The following is a 13,377-nucleotide window of genomic DNA, read 5'->3' as shown; positions in this document are numbered from 1 at the left end:
ATTGTAAAACCCACCAATTTATTCATTCTAGGGCCTCTGCTTTAAAAAATATATATAATGTTTTGGGATTCTAAGTAATTTTCTAGCAAAAAAAATGATTGTTACATGTAAAAAAGAAAAGTGCCAGAAATGGAGCTAAAGTGGTTAAACATCAAATTGAAAATCGGAAAAAATACAACAATGTCTTCAAATGCAATTGTATTTCTGTGTCAATTTGGATCCCATGTCCTTGCGGTTGGGTGTCGGAGTAGCTCAGTGCTGAGATATATCAGAAATGAGCAGTGTATGGAGACGCTCTTGCAAGGATCGCAGTAATTACTGACATATAGCCGGTAGATTATGCAAACTCCATAGTAAAATAATTTTTCTTGGCTTCTCCTCTATCCGGTATAATCTGTGCGGAGAGTCAGTATATACAGGGTGGAGGTGACAGAACATAGAGCAGCCAATCAGAAGTCTCTACTCATTGACATGAATTGAATGCACTCTGATGATCTGCCTTGTACTTAGCTTCCAGCACTATATGTTATGGTTGGGGGGAGAATTTCATCAGAAAACATCAGTACCAGAAAGACCTGTTCTTCTATAGAAGGCCAAAGAGGCGTTTTTGTCTCATTCTGAGATTCCGGACTGATCCAGGAAGCTGGAGGCCCCTGTGCAGTGTCTGCAGGTATATATTACAGGTCGGAGGTCTCCGGTAATCAGATCATTCCATGGTAGGAGCCTTTCATACTTCTTCTACCTGACACAACTTGTCCTTAAAATTTCCCTTTCACCTTCTTTGCTCTTAATCTAAACATTACTGCAGGTAAAATACAGAGCCGGGTTGAAGGGAAGGTAGAAGAGGCGGTCGCCTTGGGCTCTTCAGCAGGAAGGGTGAGCAACACGGACAGGACATTCAACCTATGCTGCTAAACTCTATAACAACTCATGGAGGGGGGAGGAAGTCACAGTTTGGCCTTCAAGTTCAGTTCAGTGTTAGCCTATGTGGCCATTCACATTGGGCGTTTAGATCCATATTTTAAGAGCAGCGTTTAGAGGCATAAAGAAAGCCCCAAAGCTGCATTTGGAGAAGAGATTATTAGTGTAATTTACACATGAACGTGCCTAAGCCTTTATAAATGTGTGTTGATGCACGTATATTTATTCTAGTGGGTAGAATACGTAAATATTCTAGCCAATAGAATGATTTTATGCTCAAATTTTTCTAAACGCCGTACACCTGTAAATGCCAATAAACCCGCATACAGGTAAGTGAAAATGTAAGATTAGAGGCATTTTTTCCTGCCAACTTCTGCCAGAATATATTCAGTGCATAAATTCATATGCCTGTGTGCATGAAGCCATTTGCTGGTAAATTGGCCAGGAAATGACAGCACCCGGTTGTCTCATTCTGTTAGTAAACACAGTGACTGGTCAGTCCCTTCATCTATATTAGACCCTTATCCTAGATGAGGGTCTGATATAGATGGTAATAGGAGACCCCATGCTAAAAAAGAAAAAACAAAAAGGTTCCCTGTAAAAATACATACCAGACCTTTATCTTGGTCCGATGTTGATGTCAAGGTGGCCCCACAAAAAAAAATATTAATCAAAATAATGTTTTAGAAATGGTCACTGCCAGCCCCTCTATTATAGCCAGGCATACCACACTGTAGCTCCAAAAAGTTATTTACATGCCTCGTATTTATAAATGAATGCTGCTGCCAGGCTCATCCACCTCACAAACCGCTCAGCGTCTGCTATACCCCTCTGCCAATCCCTCCATTGGTTACTACTCAACCAATGAATTAAATTCAAGATACTGACTATAACTTACAAAGCCATCCACAACCTGGCCACCAACTACATCACTAACCTAGTCTAAAAATACCAACCTAATCGTTCTCTTCGCTCCTCCCAAGACCTCCTGCTCTCTAACTCCCTCATCACCTCATCCCATGATCACCTTCAGAACTTCTCCAGAGCCTCTCCCATTCTGTGGAATGCTCTACCCCAATCTGTCTGACTTTCTCCTACTTTATCCACTTTCCCTACAAACTCTTCTCTTCAGAGAAGCCTATCTGGTCCCCACCTAACAACTGTACATTTATTTTCTCCATCAGCACATCCCCAACAGTTATTACCTCTTGTATCTCTTGACCTTTCTTCTTAGATTGTAAGCACTAACGAGCAGTGTCCTATGATTCCTACTGTATTAAAGTGTATTGTATTTGTACTGTCTACCCTCAAGTTGTAAAGCGCTGCGCAAACTGTTGGTGCTATATAAATCCTGTATAATCATATAATAATAATAATAATCACAACAGTCAGAACACTTTGCCACCAGGGAAGGCAGTGGGCAGCCCTCTGGAGCTAAGGGGGAATGCTGTGTACTCTGGTTAAAGGGAAACTCTGATGTAAAGGGTTCTCTCATCACCAGACCCCCTCCTTACACAAGAGTCCACAGAGCTCCCCTTTATATCACAGTCCAGAGTTCCCCCTTACATCACCGCCCACAGAGTTCCCCTTTACATCACCGTTTACAGAGTTCTCAATTACGTCCCAGTCCACAGAGTTCCCCTTCACATCACAGTCCACAGAGTTCCCCTTCACATCACAGTCCACAGAGTTCCCCTTCACATCACAGTCCACAGAGTTCCCCTTCACATCACAGTCCACAGAGTTCCCCTTCACATCACAGTCCACAGAGTTCCCCTTCACATCACAGTCCACAGAGTTCCCCCTTACATGAGAGTCCGCAGAGTGGAGCCTCATGTAAAGGGGAATCCTAATATAAAGGGGAACTCTGATGTACGGTGGTCTCTGGACACCATAGCCCCCACTTACACCAGAGTCTGCAGCATTTAACCTTACATCAGGGTCCGCAGCATTCCACTTTACATCAGAATTCCCAAGTAGATCAGGGTCTGTTCTCTGCAGCATTGCCCTTTACGTCTGAGTTCCCTTTAAGACAAGGTCTGCAGAGTTCCCCCTTGCACTGTAAGGGGTAATCCTGCAGACTCTGATGTAAATGGGAACTCTGAGGACACTGATTTAAGGGGAAATGCCAGAAACTCTGATGTGGGGTGGGGGGGCTTTGGTGTCCACAGAGTCAGGCTAAGTACATGTGCATGTGTTAGAGATGTAATCAGGGCAGCCATTAGAAATAGTGGGGCCCCTTATGCAGCTTTAGGCCTGGGCCTGACCACCAACATTCCAAGGGACCCGCCCACTGGCCATCCTACTGAATCTACCCAATAGCCATCCCACCAAGTCCTTCAGTGCCTCAGCCCCCCTCACACCTGTATGCTCGCAGCCCCCCCACACCTGTATGCTTGCAGCCCCCTCACACCTGTACACTCACAGTCCCCCATCACACCTGTATGCTCACAGCCCCCTCACTTCTGTGCGCTCGCAGCCCCCCTCACACCTGAATGCTCGCAGCCCCCCTCACACCTGTACACTCTCAGCCCCCCTCACACCTGTACACTCTCAGCCCCCCTCACACCTGTACTCTCTCAGCCCCCCTCACACCTGTACGTTCTCAGCCCCCCTCACACCTGTACACTCGCAGCCCCCTCACACCTGTACGCTCGCAGCCCCCTCATACCTGTTAACTCTCAGCCCCCCTCACACCTGTATGCTTGCAGACCCCTCACACCTGTACACTCTCAGCCTCCCTCACACCTGTACACTCACAGCCCCCTCATACCTGTTAACTCTCAGCACCCTTCACACCTGTATGCTCGCAGCCCCCTCATACCTGTTAACTCTCAGCCCCCCTCACACCTGTACACTCTCAGCCCCCCTCACACCTGTACACTCACAGCCCCCCCTTCACACCTATACGCTCACAGCCCCCCCTTCACACCTGTACGCTCACAGCCACCTCACACCTGTATGCTTTCAGACCTCTCACACCTGTATGCTCACAGCCCCCCTCACTTCTGTACGCTCACAGCCCCCTCAAAAGTGTACGCTCACAGCCCCCCTCACACCTATATGCTCGCAGCCCCCCTCACATGTGTACGCTCGCAGCCCCCCTCACACCTATATGCTCGCAGCCCCCCTCACACCTGTATGCTCACAGACCCCTCATACCTGTTAACTCTCAGCCCCCCCTCACACCTGTACACTTGCAACCCCCCTCACACCTGTATGCTCACAGCCCCCCTTACACCTGTATGCTCTCAGACCCCCTCACACCTGTACACTCGCAGCCCCCACATGTGTGTATATATGACACACACACACGTACATACAGTACACACACAGACATGCACACATACACATATACACATGTACTAACAGATATATATATATATATACACACACACACACACACACACACACACACACACAATGTACACACAGGCACACATGTACACAGCCACCACCCCCCTTTACTTGTATTAACAGCCAGAGGCGTAGCTTAAAGCTTGTGGGCCCCGATGCAAAAGTTGACCTGGGCCCCCCCACTACTTCCAACGTGCGTGCAGATACATCCACCGCATGCCAAGAGACTCAAAGTGGCTTAAGAGTTTTGAATTCCCCGAGTTCCTCCTTACATCAGAGGACAGGGATTACCACTGGAGAATCAGAGAACAGGGATCACCGCTGGAGAATCAGAGGACAGGGATTACCGCTGGAGAATCAAAGGACAGGGATTACCGCTGGAGAATCAGAGGACGGGGATTACCCCTGGAGAATCAGAGGACGGGGATTACCGCTGGAGAATCAGAGGACAGGGATTACCGCTGGAGAATCAGAGGACAGGGATTACCGCTGGAGAATCAGAGGACGGGGATTACCGCTGGAGAATCAGAGGATGGGGATTACCACTGGAGAATCAAAGGACGGGGATTACCGCTGGAGAATCAGAGGATGGGGATTACCGCTGGAGAATCAGAGGACGGGGATTACCGCTGGAGAATCAGAGGACGGGGATTACCGCTGGAGAATCAGAGGACGGGGATTACCGCTGGAGAATCAGAGGATGGGGATTACCGCTGGAGAATCAGAGGACGGGGATTACCGCTGGAGAATCCGAGGACGGGGATTACCGCTGGAGAATCAGAGGACGGGGATTACCCCTGGAGAATCAGAGGATGGGGATCACCGCTGGAGAATCAGAGGGCAGGGACCCCTGGCAGGTCACTTGGCAGAGCTACTTTCCCATCCCAGCACTGTATACAGCTCCCCACACTACACAGGGCTGAAATCACATTCCTTTACACACAGTCTATCAGCCTTCACAGGGTGTATGTGGCTTTTATGTTTCCCTTCTGACCTGTGAAATTCTCTGGTCAGTACGGCAGTGTAGTTGCAGTAGGCAGATACACTCTGTGCAGATCATGGCTAACTGGCTGTGTTGTAAAGGAATGTGACTTCAGCCCTATGGAGGAGGAACAGTATAGAGTGCTGTAATGGGAAAGGAGCTAAGCAGCTGGGCATAGCATGCAGGGTGGAGGGGGTGGTCAGGGGGCTTTGGGGGGGCAACTTAGATCTGGGAGGGCAAAGCCATGTGACACAAAGTCTGGAGCCTGCAGCCCTTCAGGGCCCCCCTGAGGAGGTGTTAAGGGATTTGATTTAGCAATTTCTGAAGGTTTCTCTGTCAGTGTTGGGAAGGACACCTCCTGGAGGTGTGTGTCTTTTCCCCAGTTGACTGGGAAGTAGAGTAAGTAGACATCTCCGGGTGGGGGGGTACAGAGAATCCCAGCTGGTGACTCTGAGACACTGAGCAGTGCCATACCTCACCAGTGACATTGGTCCCATCGTGGCTACAGGAGGGCATGCTCCTCCTCTTGCCTCGCTGAGCTCGGTTACCATTCCATGTTGCCAGCACACATCACAGACACTTCCCCATCCTGGGCTGTTCTCACCTTGTGCTCCTCTCCATTCAGGAAATGGCTCACAGCTTCTCCCCAGCCAATGGGAACAGAGGGGTATGGACTGTGGTAGGCAAAGTAGAAGCCCAGTACTGGAGCATGGCTGTGGGGCCCTAGGGCAGATCGGTGCTGGATTTTGTGGAGGATATGATAATATGACAGGGAGGCTGCAGGGGCCCCCTGGAGCTAGGGATGGGGTTGCGATTGAGACCCCTGCAACCCCTTATGCTACCCCCATGCTAACAGCCCTTACTTGTAAGATGCTCTTCCTAGTCCCAGCTCTTGTTTCCACATGTGGCTGAGACACAGCTAGGAGCTGCAGTCCATGATACATTACAGACAGTACACAAGGAGTGCACATGCAGAAAGTTGCCAGAGGTGGCAGCAAAGAGCCCGCAGATGACAGGTCCGTCTCCGCTCACTGAGCAGGGAGGGACCTGTCAGAGCCCCACTGATTTCTATGGGGAGATCGGACGAAAAATGGACAGCATGTCCGTTTACATCAGATGTCATCCGATCACGAACGCCATACGTCTGTTTTGAGCAGACCGGATGGCAGGTGGGTATCAGCGGACACATCTCTGCTGACATCCGCCTGCCCATAGGAGTCAATGGGTGGCCCGCTCAGACTCGCCTGAAGAACGGACAGGCGTATCTGAGCCGACTTATCTTGTGAAAGGGGCCCTAAAATTGTGCCTATCCATGAATCAGCAACAAACTTTGCTATTCAATATTTTCCATAGGTGGCATTTAACCACTTGGCGCACAATCTTGTACCTGGTAGGTCATTGTACTTCATTTGGTTGTACTGCAGCTGCAGGCATCACCCCGGTACCATTTTTTATAGCCAGCGATTGGCTCTCTTGTAATAGTAATCAGAGTGGCCAATTAGCTACTCGATTGCTATTACCCTGTTTCCCCGAAAATAAGACCTAGCGTGATTGTCAGTGATGGCTGCAATATAAGCCCTACCCCCCAAATAATCCCTACCCTGTTTCCCCAAAAATAAGCCCTACCCTGAAAATAAGACTTACAAGGAACTAGGGCTTATTTGGGGGGTAGGGCTTATATTGCAGCCATCACCGACAATCACGATAGGTCTTATTTTCGGGGAAACAGGGTACAAGCAGTGGGAGGGGATTTCCCCCTTCCTGCTGCCTTTCACGGATCTCTCAGGCTCTCCTGTCCCGCCCGGAGACCCCAGCAACCAGCCGGCGTGTGCTTTTGGTCCCGCACACACACGCAAATAGTGATCATCCCACACATATAGCCACAAACATCAGATCATGGGCAGTAACTCCAGCACCAGACCTCCTCTGTAAATCTAAAGAGGTAACCTGTAAAGGCTTTTAAACGTTGCCTATAAATAGTAAAATTGATGATGTTTGTCACTTTTGCACGACATGCACAATTTTAAAGTGCGACATGTTGTTTGGTATCTATTTACTCAGCGTAAAATCATCTTTTATATTTTATATTTTTATATTTTACAAAAAAATTGGGTTGTGTTTTTTTCCCCCAAAAAAATTGCATTTGGAACACTACTGCGCAAATACCGTGTGACAATAAAATTGCAAAACCCACCAATTTATTTATTCTAGGGCCTCTGCTTTAAAAAATATATGTTTTGGGATTCTAAGTAATTTTCTAGCAAAAAAAAAATGATTGTTACATGTAAAAAATAAAAGTGCCAGAAATGGAGCTAAAGTGGTTAAAGATCAAATTGAAAATCAGAAAAATACAACAATGTCTTCAAATGCAATTGTATTTCTGTGTCAATTTGGATCCCATGTCCTTGCGGTGGGGTGGGGGAGGAGCTCAGTGCTGAGATATATCAGAAATGAGCAGTGTATGGAGACGCTCTGGCAGGGATCACAGTAATTACTGACATATGGCCGGTAGATTATACAAACTCCATAGTAAAATAATTTTTGTTGGCTTCTCCTCTATCCAGTATAATCTGTGCGGAGAGTCAGTATATATGGGGTGGAGGTGACAGAACATAGAGCAGCCAATCAGAAGCCTCTACTCATTGACGTGAATTGAATGCCCTCTGATGATCTTCCTTGTACTTTGCTTCCAGCGCTTTGTTATGGTTAGGGAAGAATTTCATCAGAAAACATCAGTGCAGGAAAGACCTGTTCTTCTATAGAAGGCCAAAGAGGCGTTTTCGTCTCATTCTGAGATTCCAGACTGATCCAGGACCTGGAGGCCCCTGTGCCGTGTCTGCAAGTATATATTACAGGTCTCCGGTAATCAGATCATTCCTTAGGAGCCTTTCATTCTTCTTCTGACACAACTTGTCCTTAAAATTTCCCTTTCACCTTCTTTGCTCTTAATCTAAACATTACTGCAGGTAAAATACAGAGCCGGGCCGAAGGGAAGGTAGAAGAGGCGGTCGCTTTGGGCTCTTCAGCAGGAAGGGTGAGCAACACGGACAGGACATGCAACCTATGCTGCTAAACTCTATAACAACTCATGGAGGGGGGAGGAAGTCACACTTTGGCCTTCAAGCTCAGTTCAGTGTTAACCTATGTGGCCATTCACATTGGGCGTTTAGATCCAAATTTTAAGAGCAGTGTTTAGAGGCATAAAGAAAGCCCCAAAGCTGCATTTGGAGAAGATATTATTAGTGTAATTTCTGCATGAACATGCCTAAGCGTGTATAAATGTGTGTTAAAGCACGTATATTTATTCTAGTGGGTAGAATACGTAAATATTCTAGCCAATAGAATGATTTTATGCTCAATTTTTTCTAAACGGCGTACACCTGTAAATGCCAATAAACCCGCATACAGGTAAGTGGAAATGTAAGATTAGAGGCATTTTTTCCTGCCAACTTCTGCCAGAATATATTCAGTGCATAAATTCATATGCCTGTGTGCATGAAGCTTTTTGCTGGTAAATTGCCAGGAAATGACAGCACCCGGTTGTCTCATTCTGTTAGTAAACACAGTGACTGGTCAGTCCCTTCATCTATATTAGACCCTTATCCTAGATGAGGGTCTGATATAGATGGTAATAGGAGACCCCATGCTAAAAAAGAAAAACCAAAAAGGTTCCCTGTAAAAATACATACCAGACCTTTATCTTGGTCTGATGTTGATGTCAAGGTGGCCCCACAAAAAAAAATATTAATCAAAATAATGTTTTAGAAATGGTCACTGCCAGCCCCTCTATTATAGCCAGGCATACCACACTGTAGCTCCAAAAAGTTATTTACATGCCTCGTATTTATAAATGAATGCTGCTGCCAAGCTCATCCACCTTACAAACCGCTCAGCGTCTGCTATACCCCTCTGCCAATCCCTCCATTGGTTACTACTCAACCAATGAATTAAATTCAAGATACTAACCATAACTTACAAAGCCATCCACAACCTGGCCACCAACTACATCACTAACCTAGTCTAAAAATACCAACCTAATCGTTCTCTTCGCTCCTCCCAAGACCTCCTGCTCTCTAACTCCCTCATCACCTCATCCCATGATCACCTTCAGAACTTCTCCAGTGCCTCTCCCATTCTGTGGAATGCTCTACCCCAATCTGTCCGACTTTCTCCTACTTTATCCACTTTCCCTACAAACTCCTCTCTTCAGAGAAGCCTATCTGGTCCCCACCTAACAACTGTACATTTATTTTCTCCATCAGCACATCCCCCACAGTTATTACCTCTTGTATCTCTTGACCTTTCTTCTTAGATTGTAAGCACTAACGAGCAGTGTCCTATGATTCCTACTGTATTAAAGTGTATTGTATTTGTACTGTCTACCTTCAAGTTGTAAAGCGCTGCGCAAACTGTTGGTGCTATATAAATCCTGTATAATCATATAATAATAATAATAATCACAACAGTCAGAACACTTTGCCACCAGGGAAGGCAGTGGGCAGCCCTCTGGAGCTAAGGGGGAATGCTGTGTACTCTGGTTAAAGGGAAACTCTGATGTAAAGGGTTCTCTCATCACCAGACCCCCTCCTTACACAAGAGTCCACAGAGCTCCCCTTTATAATCACAGTCCAGAGTTCCCCCTTTCTCCTTTACATCACCGTCCACAGAGTTCCCCTTTACATCACCGTTTACAGAGTTCTCAATTACGTCACAGTCCACAGAGTTCCCCTTCACATCACAGTCCACAGAGTTCCCCCTTACATGAGAGTCCGCAGAGTGGACCCTCATGTAAAGGGGAATCCTAATATAAAGGGGAACTCTGATGTACGGTGGTCTCTGGACACCATAGCCCCCACTTACACCAGAGTCTGCAGCATTTAACCTTACATCAGGGTCCGCAGCATTCCACTTTACATCAGAATTCCCAAGTAGATCATGGTCTGTTTTCTGCAGCATTGCCCTTTACGTCTGAGTTCCCTTTAAGACAAGGTCTGCAGAGATCCCCCTTGCACTGTAAGGGGTAATCCTGCAGACTCTGATGTAAATGGGAACTCTGAGGACACTGATTTAAGGGGAAATGCCAGAAACTCTTATGTGGGGTGGGGGGGGGGCTTTGGTGTCCACAGAGTCAGGCTAAGTACATGTGCATGTGTTAGAGATGTAATCAGGGCAGCCATTAGAAATAGTGGGGCCCCTTATGCAGCTTTAGGCCTGCCACCAGGGAAGGCAGTGGGCAGCCCTCTGGAGCTAAGGGGGAATGCTGTGTACTCTGGTTAAAGGGAAACTCTGATGTAAAGGGTTCTCTCATCACCAGACCCCCTCCTTACACAAGAGTCCACAGAGCTCCCCTTTATAATCACAGTCCAGAGTTCCCCCTTTCTCCTTTACATCACCGTCCACAGAGTTCCCCTTTACATCACCGTTTACAGAGTTCTCAATTACGTCACAGTCCACAGAGTTCCCCTTCACATCACAGTCCACAGAGTTCCCCCTTACATGAGAGTCCGCAGAGTGGACCCTCATGTAAAGGGGAATCCTAATATAAAGGGGAACTCTGATGTACGGTGGTCTCTGGACACCATAGCCCCCACTTACACCAGAGTCTGCAGCATTTAACCTTACATCAGGGTCCGCAGCATTCCACTTTACATCAGAATTCCCAAGTAGATCATGGTCTGTTTTCTGCAGCATTGCCCTTTACGTCTGAGTTCCCTTTAAGACAAGGTCTGCAGAGATCCCCCTTGCACTGTAAGGGGTAATCCTGCAGACTCTGATGTAAATGGGAACTCTGAGGACACTGATTTAAGGGGAAATGCCAGAAACTCTTATGTGGGGTGGGGGGGGGGCTTTGGTGTCCACAGAGTCAGGCTAAGTACATGTGCATGTGTTAGAGATGTAATCAGGGCAGCCATTAGAAATAGTGGGGCCCCTTATGCAGCTTTAGGCCTGGGCCTGACCACCAACATTCCAAGGGACCCGCCCACTGGCCATCCTACTGAATCTACCCAATAGCCATCCCACCAAGTCCTTCAGTGCCTCAGCCCCCTCACACCTGTACGCTCGCAGCCCCCCCACACCTGTATGCTTGCAGCCCCCTCACGCCTGTACACTCACAGTCCCCCATCACACCTGTATGCTCACAGCCCCCTCACTTCTGTGCGCTCGCAGCCCCCCTCACACCTGAATGCTCGCAGCCCCCCTCACACCTGTACACTCTCAGCCCCCCTCACACCTGTACACTCGCAGCCCCCCTCACACCTGTACACTCGCAGCCCCCCTCACACCTGTACACTCTCAGCCCCCCTCACACCTGTGCACTCTCAGCCCCCCTCACACCTGTACGCTCACAGCCCCCTCATGCCTGTTAACTCTCAGCCTCCCTCACACCTGTACACTCACAGCCTCCTCATACCTTTTAACTCTCAGCCCCCCTCACACCTGTACACTCTCAGCCCCCCTCATACCTGTACGCTCGCAGCCCCCCCCACACCTGTACACTCTCAGCCCCCCTCACACCTGTACGCTCGCCGCCCCCTCATACCTGTTAACTCTCAGCACCCCTCACACCTGTATGCTTGCAGACCTCTCACACCTGTATGCTCACAGCCCCCCTCACTTCTGTACGCTCACAGCCCCCTCAAAAGTGTACGCTCGCAGCCCCCCTCACACCTATATGCTCGCAGCCCCCCTCACATGTGTACGCTCGCAGCCCCCCTCACACCTGTATGCTCACAGACCCCTCATACCTGTTAACTCTCAGCCCCCCCTCACACCTGTATGCTTGCAGTCCTCTCGCACCTGTACACTTGCAACCCCCCTCACACCTGTATGCTCACAGCCCCCCTTACACCTGTATGCTCTCAGACCCCCTCACACCTGTACACATTCGCAGCCCCCACATGTGTGTATATATGACACACACACACACATACATACAGTACACACACAGACATGCACACATACACATGTACTAACAGATATATATATATATACACACACACACACACACACACACACACACACACACACACACACAATGTACACACAGGCACACATGTACACAGCCACCACCCCCCTTTACTTGTATTAACAGCCAGAGGCGTAGCTTAAAGCTTGTGGGCCCCGATGCAAAAGTTGACCTGGGCCCCCCCACTACTTCCAACGTGTGTGCAGATACATCCACCGCATGCCAAGAGACTCAAAGTGGCTTAAGAGTTTTGAATTCCCTGAGTTCCTCCTTACATCAGAGGACAGGGATTACCGCTGGAGAATCAGAGAACAGGGATCACCGCTGGAGAATCAGAGGACGGGGATTACCGCTGGAGAATCAAAGGACGGGGATTACCGCTGGAGAATCAGAGGACGGGGATTACCGCTGGAGAATCAGAGGACGGGGATTACCGCTGGAGAATCAGAGGACGGGGATTACCGCTGGAGAATCAGAGGACGGGGATTACCGCTGGAGAATCAAAGGACGGGGATTACCGCTGGAGAATCAGAGGATGGGGATTACCGCTGGAGAATCAGAGGACGGGGATTACCCCTGGAGAATCAGAGGACGGGGATTACCCCTGGAGAATCAGAGGACGGGGATTACCCCTGGAGAATCAGAGGACGGGGATTACCCCTGGAGAATCAGAGGACGGGGATTACCCCTGGAGAATCAGAGGACGGGGATTACCCCTGGAGAATCAGAGGACAGGGATCACCGCTGGAGAATCAGAGGGCAGGGACCCCTGGCAGGTCACTTGGCAGAGCTCCTTTCCCATCCCAGCACTGTATACAGCTCCCCACACTACACAGGGCTGAAATCACATTCCTTTACACACAGTCTATCAGCCTTCACAGGGTTTATGTGGCTTTTATGTTTCCCTTCTGACCTGTGAAATTCTCTGGTCAGTACGGCAGTGTAGTTGCAGTAGGCAGATACACTCTGTGCGGATCATGGCTAACTGGCTGTGTTGTAAAGGAATGTGATTTCAGCCCTACAGAGGAGGAACAGTATAGAGTGCTGTAATGGGAAAGGAGCTAAGCAGCCGGGCATAGCATGCAGGGTGGAGGGGGTGGTCAGGGGGCTTTGGGGGGGCAACTTAGATCTGGGAGGGCAAAGCCATGTG

This window comes from Aquarana catesbeiana, linkage group LG08, assembly GCF_042186555.1.
Source record: "Aquarana catesbeiana isolate 2022-GZ linkage group LG08, ASM4218655v1, whole genome shotgun sequence".
Classification (NCBI taxonomy): Eukaryota; Metazoa; Chordata; class Amphibia; order Anura; family Ranidae; genus Aquarana; species Aquarana catesbeiana.
Note: the sequence above shows the minus strand (reverse complement) of the source record.